Genomic DNA, 26,240 nt, shown 5'->3' on the forward strand with positions numbered 1-26,240 from the left:
TGAACAAGGAATGCGATTACCATAATACACAAGGATTGCTTTGGGTCGTTCCACCAATTCCGTGCCTTTTGAGAAGTCTAACTTGGTAAAAAAAAACTTCAGATTTCACCTAATTGTAACATTGTCATAAAGTGCACATGTTCAACTTCCCATCTCAAGAGAAAAAATAAATAAAAAGAAAAGACTATAGTGCCTATTAACTGCCAAATAAAGTAACAGGGTTGACGGTAACAGTGTTGACAATTTCATCTTAAATCAGACATCAATCCCTTTGTGACAGGGGGAATGGAATCTTGTGTGCAACAGGGAGTGGCAATTAAATGCAAGCAAAATAATGATAATTGCTAAAACATTTCTAGCCTGTCTATCTATGGGTAACAGGGTTGTATATCTATGGGTAACAGGGTTGACATGTCATGCTCAACCTTCTTAGTTTTCCACCACAAAACACCAGAAAAGGGCCCAGAAGAGTAGAACCAGCTCACCTGGTTTAACTCTATGAATTGACTATTAGATGTTTAATGTTTCTTTTGAAAAATATATTAAAAAAAGAGCAGTTTCACCATTTTAAAACTAGAGTTCAGTTCATATAACAGGGTTGACCTTAAAATGAGGGACAGACATAAATGAATCACTTATCACATGAAAAAAAAAAAATCCTCAGAAATAACTGAGGATTATTACACAACAATGCAACAAAATAACTAGGGCCTTACAATTATGGTGGAACTTGGAGAAAGTTTGAATTAAGTGGGTTAAAATCTTCCTAGAAGTGGAGGGTCTATATTAAAAGGATACTTCTAGATTTTGGCAATGAAGCCCTTTATAAAATAATCGAGGCGAGGTGCATTGTAGCCTGTTTGTGTGTGTGTTTGTGTGTGTGTGTGTGCACATGCAGGAGTGGACTGGCGATCTGGTAATTTGGGCAAATGCCACAATCCACCAGTTCTCGATTTAGGCAATGAGGTGATTTATGAAGGACACAGAGACATAAAATGGTATCCACAAATTCATCTGACTCTGGGGAAGAAAATTAAGGGCCTCATTGCCAAACTCCATAAGTATCTCAAGTATCTCTTTAATATAGACCTTCCACTTCTAGGTAGATTTTAATTAACTGGCTAATAATGTGGGCCTATTTTTATTTTTTTTATGGGCCTGTGTGGTGGCCTCTAGGGAAAAAACGGGCCTGTGTGGTGGCCTCTAGGGGAAAAATGGGCCTGTGTGGTGGCCTGAAGGAAAAAAATGGGCCTGTGTGTTAGAAATGCCAGGGCCGATTTTTGGTCTCAGTCCGCGCATGTCCACATGTGTGCAACAAACATCCATGCTGAAGGTCTAAAGCTCTCTCCTCTCTCCCATCTCACCTCTCTCTCTCTCTCGCTCTCTCTCTCTCTGTCTCTCTCAACTCTCTCTCTCACCTCTCTCTCTCTCTCTCTCTCTCTCTCTCTGTCTCTCTCTGTCTCTCTCTGTCTCTCTCTGTCTTTCTCCTCTCTCCCATCTCCCCTCTCTCTCACCTCTCTCTCTCTTTCTCTCTCACCTCTCTCCCCTCTCCCCCATCTCTCTCTCTCTCTCTCTGTCTCTCTCTGTCTTTCTCTGTCTTTCTCCTCTCTCCCATCTCCCCTCTCTCTCTCTGTATCTCTCTGTCTTTCTCTGTCTTTCTCTGTCTTTCTCCTCTCTCTCAGCACCCCTCTCTCTCTCTCTCTCTCTCTCTCTCTCTCTCTCTCTCTCTCTCTCTCTCTCTCTCTCTCTCTCTCTCTCTCTCTCTCTCAAAATTCAAATTCAAGCTGCTTTATTGGCATGAAAAACATTGTGTCAATATTGCCAAAGCAACAATGTATACAATATACATTGTAACAAAATTATAAATGATAGCAAATAATAATATAAAATGGTAGTAAATAATAATACAAAATTAAATACAAAAATAAATACAATAAAATGGTAACAGTCACAGTAAACATTAATAATTATAGTAATAACAATAATAGTAATAATAAGTAAGTTACTGTTTACTATGCAGATGTTATTATTCAGTGTCCCTCAGGCTATGGCAGGAAAATACATATTTGGCTGCAAGAGGAGCCATTGCTCCTTCGCCCATGAGTATTCTTAGTTTTTCCTCTGGGTTCAATTTGTAAAAATGTGGAATATATGTAGTCATTTCTGTGAATAATGAATCTCTTTGTGAGGAATATTTATCACAGTAAAGGAGAAAGTGCATCTCTGTCTCTACCTCCCCTGTCATGCAGTGACCACATACACGCTCTTCTTTGGGTAGCCATGTCTTTTTATGTCTGCCGGTTTCTATTGCCAATCGGTGGTCACTCAGCCTGTACTTGGTAAGGATCTGTCTCTGCTTCGTATCTCTGACAGAGTAGAGATAATCAGCCAATTCATATTCTCTGTTTAGGGTCAGATAGCAATTTAGTCGGCTTTGGGATTTTGTTTCGTTTTTCCAGTATTGTAAGTATGATTCCTTTGATTGGTTCATGATTTTGTTTATTGGAATTCTTTCTTTTGAAGCAGTGCTGGTGTCAGCTTGATTGGTGAGGTCCAACACCAGCTGACTGAGAGGGCTCGTTTCTGGGCTCAGCTCTTGGGCTTGAAGTGCTTTAAATTGCAGACTCGAATTTGGACTTGAATTTAGATGTAGCCAAAATTTTAATGATCTTTTCTGTATTTTCATTATTACTGGAAAACGGCCCAATTCTGCCCTACATGCATTAGTTGGTGTATTTCTCTGGACTTGTAGAATTTTCCGACAGAATTCTGCATGTAGGGTTTCAATTGGATGTTTGTCCCACATTTTAAAATCCAGTTTATTGAGTGGCCCCCAAACCTCACTTCCATAAAGTGCTATTGGTAGGATTACACTGTCAAATATTTTAGTCCAAATTCTAATTGGGATGTTGATTTTGAATAATTTCATTTTTATTGCATACATTGCTCTGCGGGCTTTTTCTTTGAGTGCCTTCACTGCCATATTAAAGTTTCCCGATGCAGATATGGTCAGACCAAGGTAGGTGTAATTTTTTGTGTGTTCAATTAAGGTGTTGTTCAGGGTGAATTTACATTTTTGTTTCTGACATCTGGGTTTTTTTTGGAAAATCATGATTTTAGTTTTTTGGAAATTTACTGCCAGGGCCCAATTATGGCAATATTGCTCCAGAATATTAATGTTTTGTTGAAGACCTTCTTTGGTTGGTGATAGAAGTACCAAGTCATCAGCATATAGCAGGTATTTCACCTCTGTGTCAAATAGTGTGAGTCCTGGGGCTGGAGATTGGTCCAACATGTCTGCTAATTCATTGATATAAATGTTGAAAAGATTTGGACTCAAATTGCAGCCTTGTCTCACACCTCGACATTGTGAAAAAAATTCTGTTCTTTGGTTTTTGATTTTTATTGCACACTTATTTTCTGTGTACATACATTTTATTAAGTCATACACCTTACCACCAAGCCCACTTTGTAGAATTTTGTAGAATAGCCCTTCGTGCCAAATCGAATCAAATGCTTTTTTAAAGTCAATAAAGCAAGCAAAGATTTTGCCCTCTTTTTTTTGGTGGACGTGTTTATTAATTAGTGTGTGTAAGGTGTATATATGGTCAGTAGTGCGATGGTTAGGGAGAAAGCCAATTTGACATTTACTTATTACATTTTTTTCTTGAAGAAAGGTTTGAATTCTTGAATTCAAAATGCTACAGAAAATCTTTCCCAAGTTACTGTTGACGCAAATTCCCCTGTAATTATTGGGGTCTGATTTGTCTCCACTTTTGTGGATAGGGGAGATGAGCCCCTGGTTCCAGACATCAGGGAAGCAGCCAGAAGTTAAAACCATGTTGAACAATTTAAGCACAGCATTTTGCAACTCAGGTGTGCTGTTTTTCAGCATTTCATTTCTGATGTTGTCTACACCACAAGCCTTTTTTGATTTAATAGATTTTAGCTTTTCATTTAGTTCTTGTTGGGTTATTGGGTAATCTAATGGATTTTGGTTGTTTTTAATGACTGATTCCAGGATGTTCAATTTTTCTTTAATTTCTAATTGGTTCTGGTTTAAGTCTTTTTGTGGGATGTTTTTGTATAGATTATCAAAGTAAGTTTTCCAAATTCCTACATCTTGTATGGCTAATTCTTGTGGCTTTGTTGTGCTTAAATTGTTCCACATGTCCCAGAACTGATTTTGGTCAATTGCGTTTTCAATTTCATCAAGTGTCTTGTTGGTATAATTCAATTTCTTGCATTTCAGTGTTTGTTTATACTGTTTCAGAGTTTCAAAGTATTCATATCGTAGCTCTGGGTTGTTTTGCTGCTTATGTTTTTTGTTTGACATTTGTCTTAGGTGTTTTCTAATTGTTTTACATTCATTATCAAACCATTTGTCAGAAACATTTAGATTTTTGCTTCTGATGTTGCATTGCTTTGGTTTTCTCAAATTTGCTTTCGATGCTGCTTTTTGGAATATGCAGTTGATGTTTTGGGTAGCTGAATTGACACCATCTTTATTGTTTTGGTACTGTGAGTTATTGAAAAACTGTATAGAGTTCATCATTTCATTTGAGTTCAATGTTTCAATGAATGCCTCTGCACTGTTTGGAGCCCATCTGAACGATTGGTTTATGTTGTAAAGTTTATTGGGCTGTTTTTTTGAATGAATATTGCCGGTTAATTTCTTCAGAAACACGTTGATCTGACTGTGATCTGACAATGGTGTCTGTGGTCTGACAGTGAATGCACTAATGGAGGAGGGGTCAATGTCAGTGATGGCATAATCGACTACACTTGTCCCAAGAGCTGAGCAGTAAGTAAACTGACCTAAAGAGTCCCCTCTGATTCTACCATTAAGCATGTACAGGCCTAAGGCTCGACAGAGATGTACTAACTCTTTTCCATTTTTGTTCAGTATTTGGTCAGGACTGTTTCTATTATTTATAATAGGGCTACTGTACAAGGAGGGGTGTCCAAATATGTGGTGGTTACCTCCCGCATCAGTGTAGTCAGGCTCAGAACCTGTTCTTGCATTGAAATCTCCACAAAGAAGCACTTTACCCTGCGCCTGAAATGTAATGATTTCTGTCTGGAGATTGTCAAAAAACTGATCATCATAATATGATGAATCTGAAGGAGGAGCATAAGCTGCACATATGTATACATCATTGTCACAATAGATTGTACCTTTGTTAAGTTTTAGCCAAATGTGAGTGGTACCTTTTTTCATTTCATTCAGTGCTAAGTCCTGCTTATGCCAAATGATGATTCCACCTGAGTCTCGGCCTCGTTTAACATTTTTATGTTTGATTGATGGTAGTAAACTTTCTCTATAGCCTGAGGGACACTGAGTATCTATGTCTCCACGACACCATGTTTCCAGTAGGATTATGATGTCCTGTCCCTTGATGTTTTTAATCAATTCTGGATTAGTTGTTTTATAACCAAAATGTGAAGAGTATAGGCCCTGGATATTCCAAGAGCTGATAGTTAATGATCTCATTTATAATAAGTGATATTCACTGGTTTGAGTAAAGTACATCGAAAAAAACAAAAAAAATAAAATATGTATATATACATATATATACATACACATATACACACATACATATATATACATACATATATACACATATACATACATATATACATACACATACATATATATATACATATATATATACATACACATACATATATACATACACATACATATACACACATACATACATACATACACACACACACACACACATACATACACACACACACACATACATACATACATATATATATATACATATATATATACACATACACATACATATATATATATATATATATATATATACACACATACATGCACATACACATATACACACATACATACATACATACACACACACGCGCACACACACACACACACACACACACACCATTACATATAATAATTATTATAATACCGGTGTCAATACATTTAGGAATATTTGTAAACAAATGAATAAGAATGGAATAAGATTGCATTGTACTTATGTTATGTGCAATCTGCAACCCTGTGTGTTTGTGTGTGTGTGTGTGCGCGTGCGTGCCCGTGTGTGAATTAAAGGGACTGTCTAGCTCAGTAGTCTGCATATTAGTTGCAATAGTTGGCGCACCTCTCCTATCTCTGATTGTTCTAGGGGTCTTCTGCCAGAGGTTACCTCAGCATATGTAGGCTGACGATCTAATTGATACATGGTGTGGACTGCATCATGTGGTCTACTTCCCTGAAGGGCAGTGTTCTGACCGACCCTGGAGTAGTGGTCAGAGCTGTGTTGTGATGGGCTGGGTCTAGTAGAGCTGTGTTGTGATGGGACAGGTCTAGTAGAGCTGTGTTGTGATGGGCCGGGTCTAGTAGAGCTGCGTTGTGATGGGCCGGGTCTAGTAGAGCTGTGTTGTGATGGGCCGGGTCTAGTAGAGCTGTGTTGTGATGGGCCGGGTCTAGTAGAGCTTTGTTGTGATGGGCCAGGTCTAGTAGAGCTGTGTTGTGATGGGCCAGGTCTAGTAGAGCTGTGTTGTGATGGGCCAGGTCTAGTAGAGCTTTGTTGTGATGGGCCAGGTCTAGTAGAGCTGTGTTGTGATGGGCCGGGTCTAGTAGAGCTGTGCTGTGTTGGGCCTGGTCTAGTAGAGCTGTGCTGTGTTGGGCCTGGTCTAGTAGAGCTGTGCTGTAATAAGCCATGTCTGGCTCTTTTCTCCTCGGGATGGTGGAGGTACTGTTGTTTCAGAAGGTGGGGCGTGGGACCTTTGTTGCTGGGGTGATGGGTGTGTGGGTCCCTGCCAAGTGTTGCATCTTTTAGGTCCTTGGCAAAGGTTCTGATACTGTCCTGATCAAGATGTATATTATCATATAAGTGTTGACATGTCAGAGTGGGGTGGTGAGCCGTTCTGACGTTGAGCAGTGAGGCACAGTCCACAGTGATCTGTTGATTTATTTTGTCGATCAACTTTTCTGGGAAGTCTTTTCTTGGTAGGAGGGTGGACACAACTATATTGGTTGTTGGGAACATAGCCTGTGCCCGTTCTGCCACTCTTCTCACTGCCCCAGATACATTTTCACCTTTGGCATGAAGGTCGTTTGTGCCAGTGTGGATGATGATGTTGTCAGGGGTGTCAATCCTGGTCTGACTGAGTAGCTGCATTGCACTCTCAGTTGTAGGACACCAGAACTTATACACCTGGTGTCTAGGGAATAATCTTTCCTGGACTAAGAACTTCCCATTTGAATCAATTAGAATTGCAGTTGTGGGTGATTGTCTGGGTGGAGCAGACTGGGAGGCTGGTATTCTGACCTGGGCTGGAGCAGACTGGGAGGCTGGTAGGTTAACCTGGGCTGGAGCAGACTGGGAGGCTGGTATTCTGACCTGGGCTGGAGCAGACTGGGAGGCTGGTAGGTTGACCTGGGCTGGAGCAGACTGGGAGGCTGGTAGGTTAACCTGGGCTGGAGCAGACTGGGAGGCTGGTATTCTGACCTGGGCTGGAGCAGACTGGGAGGCTGGTAGGTTGACCTGGGCTGGAGCAGACTGAGAGGCTGGTAGGTTGACCTGGGCTGGAGCAGACTGGTAGGCTGGTGCAGTGTCATCCGGCTGTGTAGTGGAGGCCATGCTGGTCTCAGGTTCTGCTTGTGTTGTACCAAGCTGGTGGACATGTTTTCTAGATGCAGAGGACACAATGACTCTCTGCCGGTTGAGGGTGTCAATGTACCTCTCTTTTTGTTCGAGCTCCTTTCTAGTTGTGCTCAGATGGTCTCTGAGGTCATCATTTGTCTGACTCAGCTTGTCCATTCTGCTTTCTAATTTAGCTATGGATGCTCTGCTCTCCTCCCTGAACTGTTTCATCTCTTCTTTGAGTTTCTGGACAGTGTCCTCCTCTTGAAGCTTCTTCTCTCTGAGTTCTATGACCTCTGCTTCGACTAGAGAGAGGGTGTTGTGGAAACGTTGCATAGCAGGTGTTCTTATTGAAATTGTCATGTCCTTGACTCTGTCTGCTGCAGGTGAGGTAGGTAAAGGGACGTTGAGGGCTTCCTGCTGGGTCACAGAGACCATTGGGGTCTGCTTTTCTCCATCTCCCTCCTTGACTTTTTCCTCATTTTCTGAGATGATGTCAGCGTCTTCTTTTAGGGTAGCTCTCTCTCTCTCTCTCTCTCTCTCTCTCTCTCTCTCTCTCTCTCTCTCTCTCTCTCTCTCTCTCTCTGTCTTTCTCCTCTCTCCCATCTCCCCTCTCTCTCTCTCTCTCTGTCTCTCTCTGTCTTTCTCTCTGTCTTTCTCTGTCTTTCTCCTCTCTCCCAGCACCCCTCTTTCTCTCTCTCTCTCTCTCTCTCTCTCTCTCTCTCTCTCTCTCTCTCTCTCACCTCTCTCCCATCTCCCCCTCTCTCTGTCTCTCTTTGTCTTTCTCTGTCTTTCTCCTCTCTCCCATCTCCCCTCTCTCTCTCTCACCTCTCTCTCTCTCTCTCTCTCTCTTTCTCTCTCTGTCTCTCTCTCTCTTTCTCCTCGCTCCCATCTCCTCTCTCTATCTCCTCTCTCACATCTCCCCCCTCTCTCTCTCTCTCTGTCTTTCTCTCTCTCCTCCCCCCTTTCTGTCTTCCCCCCCCCCCCTGTCTCTTTTTCTCTCTTTCTGTGTCCCTGTCTCTCTGTTGATTCCCTTGCTGCTATGTGTGGATGTGTCATGAAGGAGACATCAGTGTGTTGATTTATTCATGAGATGACTTTTAATATCATTTACTGTGACACAGGAGTCTGCATCTCAAATAAGCCTACAGGCGACTTTGTGTCTCTCTGTGTGGGTGTGTGTGTGTGTGTGTGTGTGTGTGTGTGTGTGTGTGTGTGTGTGTGTGTGTGTGTGTGTGGTATGGGGATGTCATGGTGTGTATTTGTTGGAGGATGTGGGGTTGTGCATGTGTGGGGGTGTAAAGGGTTGGGAATATACAGGTGAGGAGGGGACTGTGTGTGGGACTGGTATGATATGCCTGTAGGCCTAAGAGTGAGTAGTCATGGGGAGCGCAAGCTATAAGGGGTTGATATCAATATGTAAAGCTATATAAGGTGTGCAGTGGAGTCTGTCCGTCCGTCCGTCTGTCTGTCTATGAATAATGGCGCATCCCCATATTTGTACATGTTTGCAATATATGTCAAGTTGGCTGTCAATCTAAAGTAAATGCCTTTACACTTTTCAATTTGTCTCAAACCTCAAACCCATTCAGCTCTTCCTTGAGATGTTACAACGACATTGTTCTCACTTAGACTATAAAAACATCATTTGACACACACCTCAATGTCATCTTTTTCTGCATGCTTATTATCTATTAGAGTCTTTCATTTAACGGCGAGGAATAGGTGGGTGGGTGGAGCAGGAAGGGAGTGCAAGAAGTGTGATTTCATTTGGCTATAATCTAATTTGCTTTGATTAAACACGTATGCAAATCCCGCTTAGCATGGGGATCAGCAAGACGAAGAGGCACATTTCTCTCTCGCCTTCTCCTCTCCTCTTCACACTCCTCCATTAAAGCCCTCCTCCCCCCTCGTTGCCCTAACCACTAAATTAAGAGTTGTGTGAATTGTAGCTGAGACCCTATCTTGCTGATACTGTAGCTGCTGTATAGATACAGTAGATATATGGAGGTGACATTTGACCTTAGACACATCACACAGGGTGTGATGTCACTCCTGCTGGCCACGTACTGTACAACCCTCAGTTCTGATGTGGTTTGATTTGAAATGTGTAGTGTAGAGGGCATGTGTGTGTGTGTGCGCGCGAGTGTCCACAACAGAGTGTCAGTGTGTGTGCTCATGCTGTCTGAGAGTGACTTTGCCAAGACTTACATGTCTCCTCGAGGTTGATACTCCCTTCAGCTGCCCACTGCTGAAGGTCACCCTGCCATCTTCCTGGTCTCTCTCTCTCTCTCTCTCTCTCTCTCTCTCTCTCTCTCTCTCTCTCTCTCTCTCTCTCTCTCTCTCTCTCTCTCTCTCTCTCTCTCTCTCTCTCTCTCTCTCTCTCTCTCTCTCTCTCTCTCTCTCTCTCTCTCTCTCTCTCTCTCTCTCTCTCTCAGGGCCATGACTAGACCTTTCAGGGGGCATGTGCTCAAAGTGAAAAAAAGAGCAAACTTTCATTATTCATATCTCGAAATTCATAAAATTAATCTGTGGCGAGCAGAGCATAAGCCTATTCATTTCTGCAAAGACACACTCACTTATCATCACAAATTGTAAGCAAACTAGTTACAGCGCCTCCTAAAGACATGATTGACATTGGGAAAAGAGGGTGGGTTATCAGGTGATCGTGATGGTTGATTTAAATCTGCTAGTTAGCTAGCTCAATTTTGTTTACTATCTGCTGCGCATATCAGCCAACCAGACCGAATATTAATGATGATATAGGCTAAATCAAGTGTTTATCAAATATTATGCTGCTGTGGCAGTACTGCTGGTATTTCAACTAGGTAGCTACACACACTCGGCCGGTGACCCCATCTCTCAAGTCATGCATGTTTGAATACCGGTGAGCGCACACTCGGTACAGGGAAGATCAACAGGCGTAACCAACAGATGGCAATGACTTGCAGTGGGTTCCGAGCAACAATGACAAAAAATGTATCCAAAAATATATTTTGGGGGAAATTAAACCACAACAACAAATAGGGCACTTTGGAGACTTAAAGGGCAAAGGGGCTTTTGCTCTGCACAGATAGTACCCTATCTGTACATGTGCCTTCAATTCAATTCAATTCAAGGGCTTTATTGGCATGGGAAACATGTGTTAACCTTTCTGATCTCCCCATCCCGGATCCGGGATCGTGAATACAGACTCAAGCTCATTACCATAACGCAACGTTAACTATTCATGAAAATCGCAAATGAAATGAAATAAACATGCTAGCTCTCAAGCTTAGCCTTTTGTTAACAACACTGTCATCTCAGATTTTCAAAATATGCTTCTCAACCATTGCAAAACAAGCATTTGTGTAACAGTACTGATGGCTAACGTAGCATTTAGCATTAGCATTCAGCTGGCAACATTTACACAAAAAAACAGAAAAGCATTCAAATAAAATCATTTACCTTTGAAGAACTTCAGATGTTTTCAATGAGGAGACTCTCAGATAGCAAATGTTCAGTTTTTCCTGAAAGATTATTTGTTTAGGACAAATCGCTCCGTTTTCTGCGTCACGTTTAGCTATGAAAAAACCCCTGTATCCAGGATTGTGTAAATCTATCAGCAAGCTCATTAGCATAACACAACGTTAACTATTCATGAAAATCGCAAATGAAATTAAATAAATATGCCATCTCTCAAGCTTAGCCTTTTGTAAACAACACTGTCATCTCAGATTTTCAAAATATGCTTCTCAACCATAGGAAAACAATCATTTGTGTAAAAGTAGCTAGCTAGCGTTAGCATTTAGCGTTAGCATTTAGCGTTAGCATTAGCGTTAGCATCCAGCACGCAACATTTCAACAAAAACATAAAAGCCTTCAAATAAAATAATTTACCTTTGAAGAACTTCTGATGTTTTCAATGAGGATACTCTCAGTTAGATAGCAGATGCTCAGTTTTTCCAAAAAGATTCTTTGTGTATTAGAAATAGCTCCGTTTTATACATCACATTTGGCTACCAAAAAAAAACTGAAAATTCAGTCCTCAAAACGCAAACTTTTTTCCAAATTAACTCCATAATATCGACTGAAAACATGGCAAACGTTGTTTAGAATCAATCATCAAGGTGTTTTTCACATATCTCTTCATTGATACATCGTTCTTGGACACATGGTTTCTCCCCTGAATCAAATGGTAAAGTAAAAGCAGCTGGCAATTGCGCACCGAATTCCACGCAGGACACCAGGCGGACACTTGGAAAATGTAGTCTCTTATGGTCAATCTTCCAATGACATGCCTACAAATACGTCACAATGCTGCTAAGACCTTGGGCGAACGACAGAAAGTGTAGGCTCATTCCTTGCGCAATCACAGCCATATAAGGAGACAATGGAAAACAGAGCTTCAGAAATTCTGCTAATTCCTGGTTGATGCATCATCTTGGTTTCGCCTGTAGAATGAGTTCTGGGGCACTTACAGACAAAATCTTTGCAGATTCTGAAACTTCAGAGTGTTTTCTTTCCAAAGTCGAGCATCTTTTCGTGACAAAATATCGCGCTTAAAACGGGAACGTTTTTTATCCAAAAATGAAATAGCGCCCCTAGAGATCTAACAGGTTAACATTGCCAAAGCAAGTGAGGTAGATAATATATGAAGTGAAATAAACAATAAAAGTTAACAGTAAACATTACACATAGAGAAGTTTCAAAACAATAAAGACATTACAAATGTCATATTATACAGTGTTTTAACAATGTACAAATGGTTAAAGGACACAAGATAAATAAGCATAAATATGGGTTGTATTTACAATGGTGTTTGTTCTTCACTGGTTGCCCTTTTCTCGTGGCAACAGGTCACAAATCTTGCTGCTGTGATGGCACACTGTGGAATTTCACCCAGTAGATATGGGAGTTTATCAAAATTGGATTTGTTTTCGAATTCTTTGTGGATCTGTGTAATCTGAGGGAAACATGTCTCTCTAATATGGTCATACATTGGGCAGGAGGTTAGGAAGTGCAACTCAGTTTCCACCTAATTTTGTGGGCAGTGAGCACATAGCCTGTCTTCTCTTGAGAGCCATGTCTGCCTACGGCGGCCTTTCTCAATAGCAAGGCTATGCTCACTGAGTCTGTACATAGTCAAAGCTTTCCTTAATTTTGGGTCAGTCACAGTGGTCAGGTATTCTGCCGCTGTGTACTCTCTGTGTAGGGCCAAATAGCATTCTAGTTTGCTCTGTTTTTTTGCTAATTCTTTCCAATGTGTTAAGTAATTATCTTTTTGTTTTCTCATGATTTGGTTGGGTCTAATTGTGCTGTTGTCCTGGGGCTCTGTAGGGTGTGTTTGTGTTTGTGAACAGAGCCCCAGGACCAGCTTGCTTAGGGGACTCTTCTCCAGGTTCATCTCTCTGTAGGTGATGGCTTTGTTATGGAAGGTTTGGGAATCGCTTCCTTTTAGGTGGTAATAGAATTTAACGGCTCTTTTCTGGATTTTGATAATTAGTGGGTATCGGCCTAATTCTGCTCTGCATGCATTATTTGGTGTTCTACGTTGTACACGGAGGATATTTTTGCAGAATTCTGCGTGCAGAGTCTCAATTTGGTGTTTGTCCCATTTTGTGAAGTCTTGGTTGGTGAGCGGACCCCAGACCTCACAACCATAAAGGGCAATGGGCTCTATGACTGATTCAAGTATTTTTAGCCAAATCCTAATTGGTATGTTGAAATTTATGTTCCTTTTGATGGCATAGAATGCCCTTCTTGCCTTGTCTCTCAGATCGTTCACAGCTTTGTGGAAGTTACCTGTGGCGCTGATGTTTAGGCCAAGGTATGTATAGTTCTTTGTGTGCTCTAGGGCAACAGTGTCTAGATGGAATTTGTATTTGTGGTCCTGGTGACTGGACCTTTTTTGGAACACCATTATTTTGGTCTTACTGAGATTTACTGCCCAGGTCTGACAGAATATTCTCTCTCTCTACCTCTCTCTCTCTCTCTCTCTCTCTCTACCCCTCTCTCTATCTCTCTCTCTCTCCCCCTCTCTCTATCTCTCTCTCTCTACCTCTCTCTCTCTCTCTCTCTCTCTCTCTCTCTCTCTCTCTCTCTCTCTCTCTCTCTCTCTCTCTCTCTCTCTCTACCTCTCTCTCTACCTCTCTCTCTACCTCTCTCTCTCTCTCTACCTCTCTCTCTCTATCTCTCTCTCTCTCATTGTGCCTGAGTGTCTCAGTGACCACTGCCTCAGGCCACTGACAACCTTCGTCTGGAGAAACAATAGTGGACAAGCTCCCTGTGCTATAGCACAGGCTGTGTGGAGGAGGCCAGCAGGGGCACAGTATGTGTGTGTGCGTCTGTCTGTCTGGCTGTCTGTGTCAATCTGTACAGATTTCTTCATGTCTGCGTGCCTCTATTGATCTGTCTCTCTTCTCTCCCTCGGTGAGTATGCAGTAATGAACTATGCCCAGCTCCTCTCTCTCTTCCTCTCTCTCCTCTCCTCCCTCTTTCGCTCTCTCCTCCCTTTATCCCAGCCCCAGCCAGCCTGTTCTTCAGTGTTACATAACCACAGAGACAGATGCTGAATCATCAGCTGCCCCTTGGCAGTCTCTGTGCCCAGAGGGTGCCAGGAGGAGACTGCCTGCCTCTACCCCTCTACACAAACACACACGCATGCATGCATGCACGCCCACACACACACACACTAACACACAAACACAAACCATGAACTAATTCACGTTAGTCCAGACACACACACGCATGCTCCACGATGGAACTGTAGTGAGAAGGGAGATGGATGAAGCCCATTTAATGTGTTTCCATGAAAAGAGAGAGAAAGGGAGGGAGAGGGGGAGAGACAGATCCCTCAGCTGTCTGGTGGGTTTTGATGTGGTGAAAAAATGGGTTTTCATGTTCCTCAACTCTGAAGATGAATTGCTTTTGAAGTGCTTTAGCTAGTTCGTTAGCGTCAGTTGGATTAATTTGCTCTCGCCTTTTCCCCTCCCGTTTGATCTACTTGGAGGTTTGTGTTTGAATCATGCTGCTCATACTTTTGTCTAAAATGACATTCAAAAGGTTTTATGGTCAACTTGAAGGCCTGGCACCTATCATCTCTTAGAGGAGTAACAACTCATTCTGAAGTAATGGTAACAAGACCAAAATAATGGTGACAACTAATACTAAAATAATGGTAACCCCTAATACTGAAATAATGTTAACAACTGTTACGGGAAATAATTATAATAACTAACAGAGGTGTCATGCCCATAGCGTGCACAAGGGTTTGATTTGATTTTAGCTGCCGGTGACAGGCAGGACTTGCAGGAGGTATGTTTGTAAATAAATGTTTTCATGCTATGTAGCCTATTGATTCCTTCTTGATGAATAAATAAAATAATAATGTTTGTTGTTTATCTGTAATACAAGCCACCAAGCAATGATATGAAGTTAGCTTTAGCTAGCCACCTCCTGTAGATAGCTAGCCACCTACCCCCAATCTGATCACGACTCCATTTTGCTCCTCCCTCTCCTATAGGCAGAAACTCAAACAGGAAGTACCCGTGCTAAGGTCTATTCAACGCTGGTCTGACCAATCGTAATCCATGCTTCAAGATTGTTTTGATCACGCGGACTGGGATATGTTCCGGGTAGCCTCTGACAATAACATTGATGAATACATGGATATGGTGACTGAGTTCAACAAGAAGTGTATAGGAGATGTTGTACCTACAGTGACTATTAAAACCTACCCAAACCAGAAACCGTGGATAGATGGCAGCATTCGCGCAAAACTGAAAGCGCGAACCACCGCATTTAACCATGACAAGGTGACTGGGAATATGGTCGAATACAAACAGTGTAGTTATTCCCTCTGTAAGGCAATCAAACCGGCAAAACGTCAGTATAGAAACAAAGTAGAGTCACAATTCAACGGCTCAGACACGAGACATATGTGGCAGGGTTTACAGACAATCATGGACTACAAAGGAAAAACCATCCACGTCGCGGACACCGACGTCTTGCTTCCGGACAAGCTAAACACTTTCTTCGCCCACTTTGATGATAACACAGTGCCACTGATGTGGCCCGCTATCAATGACTGTGGGTTCTCCTTCTCCGTGGCCGACGTGAGTAAGACATTTAAGCGTGTTAACACTTGCAAGGCTGCAGACCCAAAACGGCCTAGGCGCATCCTCAGAGCATGCGCAAACCAGCTGGCTGGAGTGTTTACGGACATATTCAGTGTCTCTCTATCACAGTCTGCTATCCCCTCTTGCTTCAAGATGTCCACCATTGTTACAGTTCCCAAGAAAGCAAAAGTAACTGAACTAAATATCGCCCCGTGGCACTCACTTCTGTCATCATGAAGTGCTTTGAGAGGCTAGTTATGGATATTATCACCTCTACCTTACCTGACACCCTAGACCCACTTCCATTTGCTTACCGCCCCAATAGATCCACAGACGATGCAATCGCCATCGCACTGCAAACTGCCCTATCCCATCTGGGGATCCAACTCTATCACGACTCCAACTCAAGTTTGCAGACGACTGATTACTAACAATGAAGAGACAGCCTACAGGGAGGAGATGAGGGCCTGGGAGAGTGATACCAGGAAAATAACCTCGCATTCAATGTCACCAAAACAAAGGAGCTGACTTCAGGAAAGAGCAGAGGGAGCATGCCCCTATCCACATCGACGGGACCGCAGTGGAGAAGATGGAAAGCTTCAAGTTCCTCAGCGTACACATCACTGACGATCTTAAATGGTCCACCCACACAGACAGAGTGTTGAAGAAGGCACAACTGTGCCTCTTCAACCTCAGGAGGCTGAAGAAATTTGTCTTGGCCCCTAAAACCCTCACAAGCTTTTACAGGTGCGCAATTAAGAGCATCTTGTCGGGCTGTATCACCGCCTGGTACAGCAACTGCACCGCCAGCAACTGCAGGGCTCTCCAGAGGATTGTACAGTCTTCCCAACGCATCCCTGGGGCCAAACTACCTGCTCTCCAGGACACCTAGAGCACCCGATGTCACAGGAAGGCCAAAAAGATAATCAAGGTCATCAACCACCCGAGCCACGACCTGTTCACGCCGTTATCATCCAGAAGGCAAGGTCTGTACAGGTGCATCAAAGCTGGGACTGAGAGACCGAAAAACAGCTTCCATCTCAAGGCCATCAGACTGTTAAATACCCATCACTAGCCGGCTTCCACCCGGTTACGTAACCCTGCACCTTAGAGGCTGCTGCCCTATATTCATAGACTTGGAATCACTGGCCACTTTAAAAATGGAACACTAGTCACTTCAATAATGTTTACATACTGCTTTTACTCATCTCATATGTATATACTGTATTCTATTCTGCTGTATTTTAGACCCTGAAGGAAAGTGATGCCGAAACGTTGGTGGCTTTTTACCCAATAAATTCAGGAAGGTTATGCATATGGATTGGTGGTATTTTACCCAATAAATGACTGGGAGGTTATACATGTGGAGTGTGCGACTCTTTGTTTTTATAGCTTTCAGTGTATTATCCGTTAGTCAGCACCTCTACACTAAATACATTTCTCTGGGGGTGCGCCAGCTCATGCTTTTTATTAGTCAATGTCACTCCAACATTGTGCTATCTAATGTTAATATATTTCTTAATTCCATTATTTTACTTTTAGATTTGTGTGTGATGTTGTGAATACTACTGCACTGTTGGAGATAGGAACACAAGCATTTCGCTACACCCGCAATAACATCTGCTAAATATGTGTATGTGACCAATATAATTTGATTTGCCAAAGAAAACAAAAGGAAGGCAGACATTTACCAGTAGAAATACTTTACATTTTTATCAGCAAATTCATACTTTCTCATCTTTTGGTTGCTAGAGGCACGGCCCAGTCATTTGTTCAATTAGTTTGATATTTATGGAAGCGACTCAGTCGTTCTTTATGTTCCTTTACCATGCTCAGTGGCAACGTTATTATCCCTTGCTTGTTGCTAGCTAGCCAACTAGCTACAGCTACACAGTCACGAACTCTGCAGCCAGAATAACAGCAAAGTTTATTCTGATCACATTGCATATCAAACACTATTCTAAAAGCTAGATAAATAGCTTGTAGCTAGCAAACGTGCCAATATCACAATTGAACTCAAAAACATCAGTTGCGGGAAAACAACTGGTCAAACTAGAAACGTGGGAGGATTTGACAGCATAGCGCCACTAAACTAGAAACGTGGGAGGATTTGACAGCATAGCGCCACTAAACTAGAAACGTGGAAGGATTTGACAGCATAGCGCCACTAAACTAGAAACGTGGGAGGATTTGACAGCATAGCGCCACTAAACTAGAAACGTGGGAGGATTTGACAGCATAGCGCCACTAAACTAGAAACGTGGGAGGATTTGACAGCATAGCGCCACTAAACTAGAAACGTGGGAGGATTTGACAGCATAGCGCCACTAAACTAGAAACGTGGGAGGATTTGACAGCATAGCGCCACTAAACTAGAAACGTGGGAGGATTTGACAGCATAGCGCCACTAAACTTGAAACGTGGGAGGATTTGACAGCATAGCGCCACTAAACTAGAAACGTGGTAGATTTGACAGCATAGCGCCACTAAACTAGAAATGTGGGAGGATTTGACAGCATAGCGCCACTAAACTAGAAACGTGGAAGGATTTGACAGCATAGCGCCACTAAACTAGAAACGTGGGAGGATTTGACAGCATAGCGCCACTAAACTAGAAACGTGGGAGGATTTGACAGCATAGCGCAACTAAACTTGAAACGTGGGAGGATTTGACAGCATAGCGCCACTTGAGTCACGACTGCACTGCAACAGTAGGGACCAGAGAGAATCATGTTCATCACTCACCACGTGAGGTCATCAGCTGCTCCAACAAAAGATGTCTCTGCAAAAACAAATCAATGCTGGCTAGCTACGTTTTTCTTCATTGGGCCTGTGTTTACGATGCATCCAATTTAGGTTTGTGTGGTTGTTGGTTTAGCTTTCAGTAACTATGTGTCAAATTGTATTTGTCACCTGCGCCCAATGCAACAGGCGCAGTAGACCTTACAGTGAAATGCTTACTTACAAGTCCTTAACCAACAATGCAGTTTTAATAAAAAAAAGTGTTAAAGTATTTACTAAAATAAACTGCATTAAAAAATATAAATCAAAATAATTAAGGAGCAACAATAAAATAACAGTAGCGAGGCTATATACAGGGGGTACCGGTACAGAGTCAATGTGCGGGGGCACTGGTTAGTCGAGGTAATTGAGGTAATATGTACAATATGTACATAGGTAGAGGTAAAGTGACTAATTGCAAGGTGTCCTGATATCTTTTCCAACTGTCCCGTTGTCTGGTTTTAATGTCCATTCTAGCATGCCCTTCTAGCCAATCAGAAACGAGTATTCAACAATGAATATGCCTGCCTATTCTTGAATCTTGTGTGAAAGTGCAGAACAATAATTATCCTCCTCCTTCTCTCTGTCTTTCTCACTCACCTGTTTCAATCTCACCTCTCGCTGTCCCACAGCATGGGTGACTCAATTAGTCTCTAGATTCTATAACAATGGCAACCATGTTCTCCACCTCCATCTCATCTCCACCTCATCTGTTCTGTGTCTGTGTCACACTTACACAATGCCCATTTGTTGAATGCTAGGGAATTTCACAAACACATCTCCACACTCCATCCACCATTTCCCTCTCTGCCTTCTCTTCTTTCTCTCACTCTCTAGTTCCCTCCATCTCTTTTCCTCCCTCTCATTCTCTCTCATCAGACAGAGGTAAGAATAGAACAGGGGAAGCCCTCTCACCTCTCCCTGCACATTGCCAAATTAGCATATTCATGAGAGACAACATTAATTATACATGAGATCCGGAGGGGAAACAGAGAGGCAGAAAATAAGGCATATACAACACACACACACACGCACACACACACACACACACACACACACACACACACACACACACACACACACACACACACACACACACACACACACACACACACACACACACACACACACACACACACACACACACACACACGGGAGAGTACAGACGGAACCAATGTGACACACACACATGCATATAATTGGTATGAGAGAATGAAAGATATTGACAGAACGCAGGATAGGTACAGTACTGGCATACACAAAATGAAGGAGAGAGAAAACACTCATATAAAGAATGGGAAATAGTAAAAGGCATTGCTTTTACATTAAATTCTTCAACTTGCATCATTTTATAGTAGTGTCTTTAGTCAAAGCATGGGGAGTCGACCAAATTATTGTAAAAGGCAATACAATTATCACCATAAAGCAAGGATATTCAAATCGTTATGACATACAACGTGACGTCTGATCTGACAGAGCAGAGTGACTCATGGGATGGGCATGGCTCTAAATTAACAGTTTTCATTGGTAATTGTGATTTTCAAACAAATATTGGGATTTTACTTATAGATATAGATCAAAACACTTGGGTGAACCGTTGTAGTCATATAAATATAATAATTACTCTCATTTTATGGTTAGTGTTTGGTATGACAACAAATAGAAAAGCCCGGTAGGAGGGCTGGAAACAAAGTTTTGGAGTAGGCTATCTGATTCAGAACATGCAGTTGCACAAGCAACATGCTCATATATACCACCACTGGTAGCATACATGTATACAGTTGAAGTCGGAAGTTTCATAGACCTTAGCCAAATACATTTAAACTCAGTTTTCACAATTCCTGACATTTAATCCTAGTAAAAACAATCCCTGTCTTAGGTCAGTTAGGATCACCACTTTATTTTAAGAATGTTAAATGTCAGAATAATAGGAGTAGAGTTATTGATTTCAGCTTTTATTTCTTTCATCACATTCCCAGTAGGTCAGAAGTTTACATACACTCAATTAGTATTTGGTAGCATTGCCTTTAAATTGTTTAACTCGGGTCAAACGTTTCGGGTAGCCTTCCACAAGCTTCCCACAATAAGTTGGGTGAATTTTGTCCCATTCCTCCTGACAGAGCTGGTGTAACTGAGTCAGGTTTGTAGGCCTCCTTGCTCGCACACGCTATTTCAGTTCTGCCCACAAATGTTCTATAGGATTGAGGTCAGGGCTTTGTGATGGCCACTCCAATAGCTTGACTTTGTTGTCCTTAAGCCATTTGATATTTTTCTGGAATTTTCCAAACTGTTTAAAGGCACAGTCAACTTCTGACCCACTGGAATTTTAATACTGTGAATTATAAGGGAAATAATCTGTCTGTAAACAATTGTTGGAAAAATGACTTGTGTCAATTACAAAGTAGATGTCCTAACCGAATTGCCAAAACTATAGTTTGTTAACAAGAAATTTGTGGAGTAGTTGAAAAACAAGTTTTAATGACTCCAACCTAAGTGTATGTAAACTTTCCTCCTGGCTACCACAACCCCGGCCAACAGCTACGCCCCCCCCCCCTCCCGCAGCTACTTGCCCGAGCCTCCCCAGCTTCTCCTTCACCCAAATCCAGATAGCAGATGTTCTGAAAGAGCTGCAAAACCTGGACCCATACAAATCAGCTGGGCTAGACAATCTGGACCCTCTCTTTCTAAAACTTTCTGCCGCCATTGTTGCAACCCCTATTACCAGCCTGTTCAACCTCTTTCGTATCGTCCGAGATCCCTAAAGATTGAAAAGCTGCCGCGGTCATCCCCCTCTTCAAAGGGTGTGACACTCTAGACTCAAATTGTTATAGACCTACATCTAAGTTAATAGATGACCGACCATTTCGAATCCCACTGTACCTTCTCCGCTGTGCAATCCGGTTTCCGAGCTCGTCACGGGTGCACCTCAGCCACGCTCAAGGTACTAAACGATATCATAACCGCCATCAATAAAAGACAGTACTGTGCAGCAGATTTCATCGACCTGGCCAAGGCTTTCGACTCTGTCAATCACCGTATTCTTATCGGCAGACTCAATAGCCTTGGTTTCTCAAATGACTGCCTCACCTGGTTCACCAACTACTTCACAGACAGAGTTCAGTGTGTCAAATCGGAGGGCCTGTTGTCCGGACCTCAGGCAGTCTCTATGGGGGTACCACAGGGTTCAATTCTCGGGCTGACTTTTTTCTCTGTATATATCAATGATGTCGCTCTTTCTGCGGGTGATTCTCAGATCCACCTCTACGCAGACAACACCATTCTGTATACATCTGGCCCTTCTTTGGACACTGTTAACTAACCTCCAGACGAGCTTCAATGTCATACAACACTCCTTCCGTGGCCTCCCAACTGCTCTTAAACGCTAGTAAAACCAAATGCAGGCTTTTCAACCGTTCGCTGCCCGCACCCGCCTGCCCGACTATCATCACTACCCTGGACGGTTCTGACCTAGAATATGTGGACAACTACAAATACCTAGATGTCTGGCTAGACTGTAAACTCTCCTTCCAGACTCATAATTAACATCTCCAATCCAAAATTAAATCTAGAATCGGCTTTCTATTTCGCAACAAAGCCTCCTTCACTCACGCCGCCAAACTTACCCTCGCAGAACTGACTATCCTACCGATCCTCGACTTCGGCGACGTCATCTACAAAATAGCTTCCAATAGTCTACTCAGCAAACTGGATACAATCTATCACAGTGCCATCTGTTTTGTTACCAAAGCCCCTTACAGCACCCACCACTGCGACCTGTATGCTCTAGTTGGCTGGCCCTCGCTACATATTTGTTGCCAGACCCACTGGCTCCAGGTAATCTATAAGTCTATGCTAGGTAAAGCTCTGCCTTATCTCAGCTCACTGGTCACGATAACAACACCCACCTGTAGCACGCGCTCCAGCAGGTATATCTCACTGGTCATCCCCAAAGCCAACACCTCCTTTGGCCGCCTTTCCCTTTCCTTTTCTCTGCTGCCAGTGACTGGAACGAATTGCAAAAATTGTTGAAGCTGGAGACTTGAATTTCCCTCACTAACTTTAAACACCAGCTATCTGAGCAGCTAACCGATCGCTGCAGCTGTACATAATCCATCTGTAAATAGCCCACCCAATCTACCATCCTCATCTCCATATAGTTATTTATTTACTTTTCTGCTCTTTTGCACACCAGTATCTCTACTTGCACATCATCATCTGCTCATTTATCACTCCAGTGTTAATCTGCTAAATTGTAATTACTTTGCTAATATGGACTATTTATTGCCTACCTCCTCACGCCATTTGCACACACTGTATATAGACTTTCTTTTTTTCTATTGTGTTATTCACTGTACGCTTGTTTATTCCATGTGTAACTCTGTGTTGTTTGTGTCGCACTGCTTTGCTTTACTTTGGCCAGGTTGCAGTTGTAAATGAGAACTTGTTCTCAACTGTCTTACCTGGTTAAATAAAGGTGAAATAAAATAACATTTAAAAAAAACTTCTGACTTCAACTGTATATATTAGAGCTAACGTTTGCTTTTGTCATAGCTAGTGCATTAAGCTTCCTAACTAACTTGGGTTTTGCAGAGAGAGCGAGATACAGAAACTGATAGTATAGTAGAGAGAACCTCTGGATTCATATTTAGAAGCGACTTGGAAAGCAGAATTGTTCTTGTTTTGTAAGAATCTGTGTTGAGTGCATGAATTGGCAGCATGCTGAGAGAATAAACAGCATGGAGGAACTGTGTGCTGCCTGCTTGAGTGACAGAGGGGCAGGTCCTGGTGTGTGTGGCACGGGAACTGTAAGCAAGCAGCCGCAGATGGAGAAAGAGGACTCTATGGTACTTGGAGGCTGAGGCAAAGCGAAGCCTTATCATTACAGAAATGATTATCTGGGTGTTCCCAAAATCTAGTTCGCACAGCAAAATATTAGGGAGCCAAAATGGTCAACAACTTTAGAACCCTGGGAGAGGGACATGCTGGGTAATGTGTGATGGCGGTGGCGGGTGGCTGAGTATGTCGTCCAGTGTAGGCTGGTGTCACTTGAAATCAGAGGACAGGCTCATTGTAAGGCCTGGAATGGAATTAATGGTGGGTACCTTTCCATTTATTCCCATTGAGCTCATCTTCTGATTTCTCCCTCCACCAGCCTCCACTGGAAACATCAGTATTATCCAATCAAAGACAACAGAAGCTACCTATCGGACTATCAGAGAGCTTCCGGTAAACCCCCTTAGCCAGCCCGGTAAACCCCTTAGGACTACTGAAGACCTCATCCACCTCTCTACTTCATTTCCCTCCTCATCCCCCTCTACTTCATCGCTCTCTCCATCCACCATTCAATCCACCTCCTCAGTGGTTACAGTGTAAACATTCATATATGGTGCTGTACACTTTTTTTTCTTGACTAGTATTGCTGTAAATGGCTGGTTAGCTAAGAATGTAATTACTTAATTTTGGATTAGACTCCTCTGCTTGAGCCATTAATGCCACAATGAGACATAAACTGGACATACTATACAGTAGGCTAAGCATGGACGGACATTTTCAGACTGAGCTTTAGCACAGTGACAGTAATAACATAATGGACATTATTCAGAGTTGAAATAAACACAACTCAGACTTTCATGTAAATCATTAATTGACATCAATGCGAGACTTAACAAGCTGATGTCAAGTGAGAGTATCACCCACATTGTCTGCTGTGTGATATGTCATTTGAATGGGATATAGGCTGCATAACAGAGACTTACTAAGTGTGTGTGGTGTTATAGTAAATAGGGTCCCCCCCATGCTGATCAAGATACTTTTGTATATATAGTGTATGTGGACACCCCTTCAAATTAGGGGATTTGGCTATTCCAGCCACACCCATTGCTGACAGGTGTAAAAGAAATCGAGCACACAGCCATGCAATCTCCATAGATAAACATTTCCAGTAGAATGGCATTACTGAAGAGCTCAGTGACTTTCAACGTGGCACCATCATAGGATGTCACCTTTCCAACAAGTCTGCTCGTCAAATTTCTGCCATCTGCAGAGTAGCGCTACTGCAATTAACTGAGTACATTTAATTAGGAAACACAAAGGGATAGGAGGGAGAAAAAGGGACATAGAGAGAGAGAAGTATAGGATGGGAGGGAGTGTGATGGGAGAGAACCCTAGGCAGAAACAGAAACAAATCACTGAAATATATAGGATGCATGAGTAGCATCTCTATCTATACATTTATTTTACATAAAAAAAAAAAAATGTTATTAGGATCCCCATTAGCCAATTGCGACAGCTAGTCTTACTGGGGTCCAACAGATAATGAAAAATACATTACAGACAAAAGACAATGTACAATTTACATACATTTAAAAACATGAACAGGTAGTGTGCGTGCGTGCGCGTCTATCAGTTACACATACATGTCAGTACATACACACAACAAGTAGGTCACATGGGGGAGAGGCGTTGTGCCGTGAGGTGTTGCTTTATTTGTTTTTTTAAACCAGGTTTTCTGTTCACCTGAACTATATGAGATGGAAGGGAGTTCCATGCAATCATGGCTCTGTATACTGTACGTTTCTTGAATTTGTTCTGGACCTAGGGACTGTGAAAAGACCCCTGGTGGCATGTCTGGTGGGGTTAGTGTATGTGTGTCAGAGCTGTGTGTCAGTTGACTATGCAAACAATTTGGCATTTCTAACACAATAATGTTTCTTATAAAAACAAGAAGGGTGCAGTCAGTCTCTCCTCAACTCTTAGCCAAGAGAGACTGACATGCATAGTAGCGATATTAGCCCTCTGATTACAATGAAGAGCAAGACGTGCCACAATCTTCTGGGCCATCTGCAGCTTAACTAGGTCTTTCTTTGCAACACTTGACCACATAACTGGACAATAATTGAGATAAGATAAAACTACAGACTGCAGGACTTGCTTTGTGGAGTGTGGTGTCAAAAAAGCAGAGCATCTCTTTATCACAGACAGACCTCTCCCCATCTTTACAACCATTGAACCTATATGTTTTGACCATGACAGTTTGCAATTCATCTCCCAGTGTCTGGTGGAAATTGGACTGAACAAGGTTTTCCTCTGGCATTTTAGAATTCTGTTCATTTTTTATCCTGAAAAACTCCCCAGTCTTTAACGATTACAAGCATACCCATAACATGGTGCAGCCACCACTAGGCTTGCAAATATGGATATTGGTACTCAATAATACGTTGTATTGGATTTTCCCAAAACATAACACTTTGTATTCAGGACAAAAAGTGAAATGCTTTGCCACATTTTTTGCACTATTACTTTATTGCCTTGTTGCAAACAAGATGCATGTTTTGGATTATTTATTATTCTGCACAGGCTTCCTGCTTTCCACTCTGTCAATTAGGTTAGTACTGTGGCTTTACTACAATGTTGTTGATCCATCTTCAGTTTTCTACTATCACAGCCATTAAACTCTGTAACTGTTTTACTGTCATCATTGGCCTCATGGTAAAATCCCTAAGCGGTTTCCTTCCTCTCTGGCAACTGAGACAGTAAGGACACCTGTATCTTTGTAGTGACTGGGTGTATTGATATACCATTTAAAGTGTAATTAATAACTTCACCATGCTCAAGGGAATATTCAGTGTCTGCTTTTTTATATTTTTTTACCCATCTGCCAATAGATGCCCTTCTTTGTGAGGCATTGGAAAACCCCCCTGGTATTTGTGGTTGAATCTGTGTTTGA

Source organism: Oncorhynchus mykiss, chromosome 2 (genome assembly GCF_013265735.2).
Source record: "Oncorhynchus mykiss isolate Arlee chromosome 2, USDA_OmykA_1.1, whole genome shotgun sequence".
In the NCBI taxonomy this organism is placed as follows: domain Eukaryota; kingdom Metazoa; phylum Chordata; class Actinopteri; order Salmoniformes; family Salmonidae; genus Oncorhynchus; species Oncorhynchus mykiss.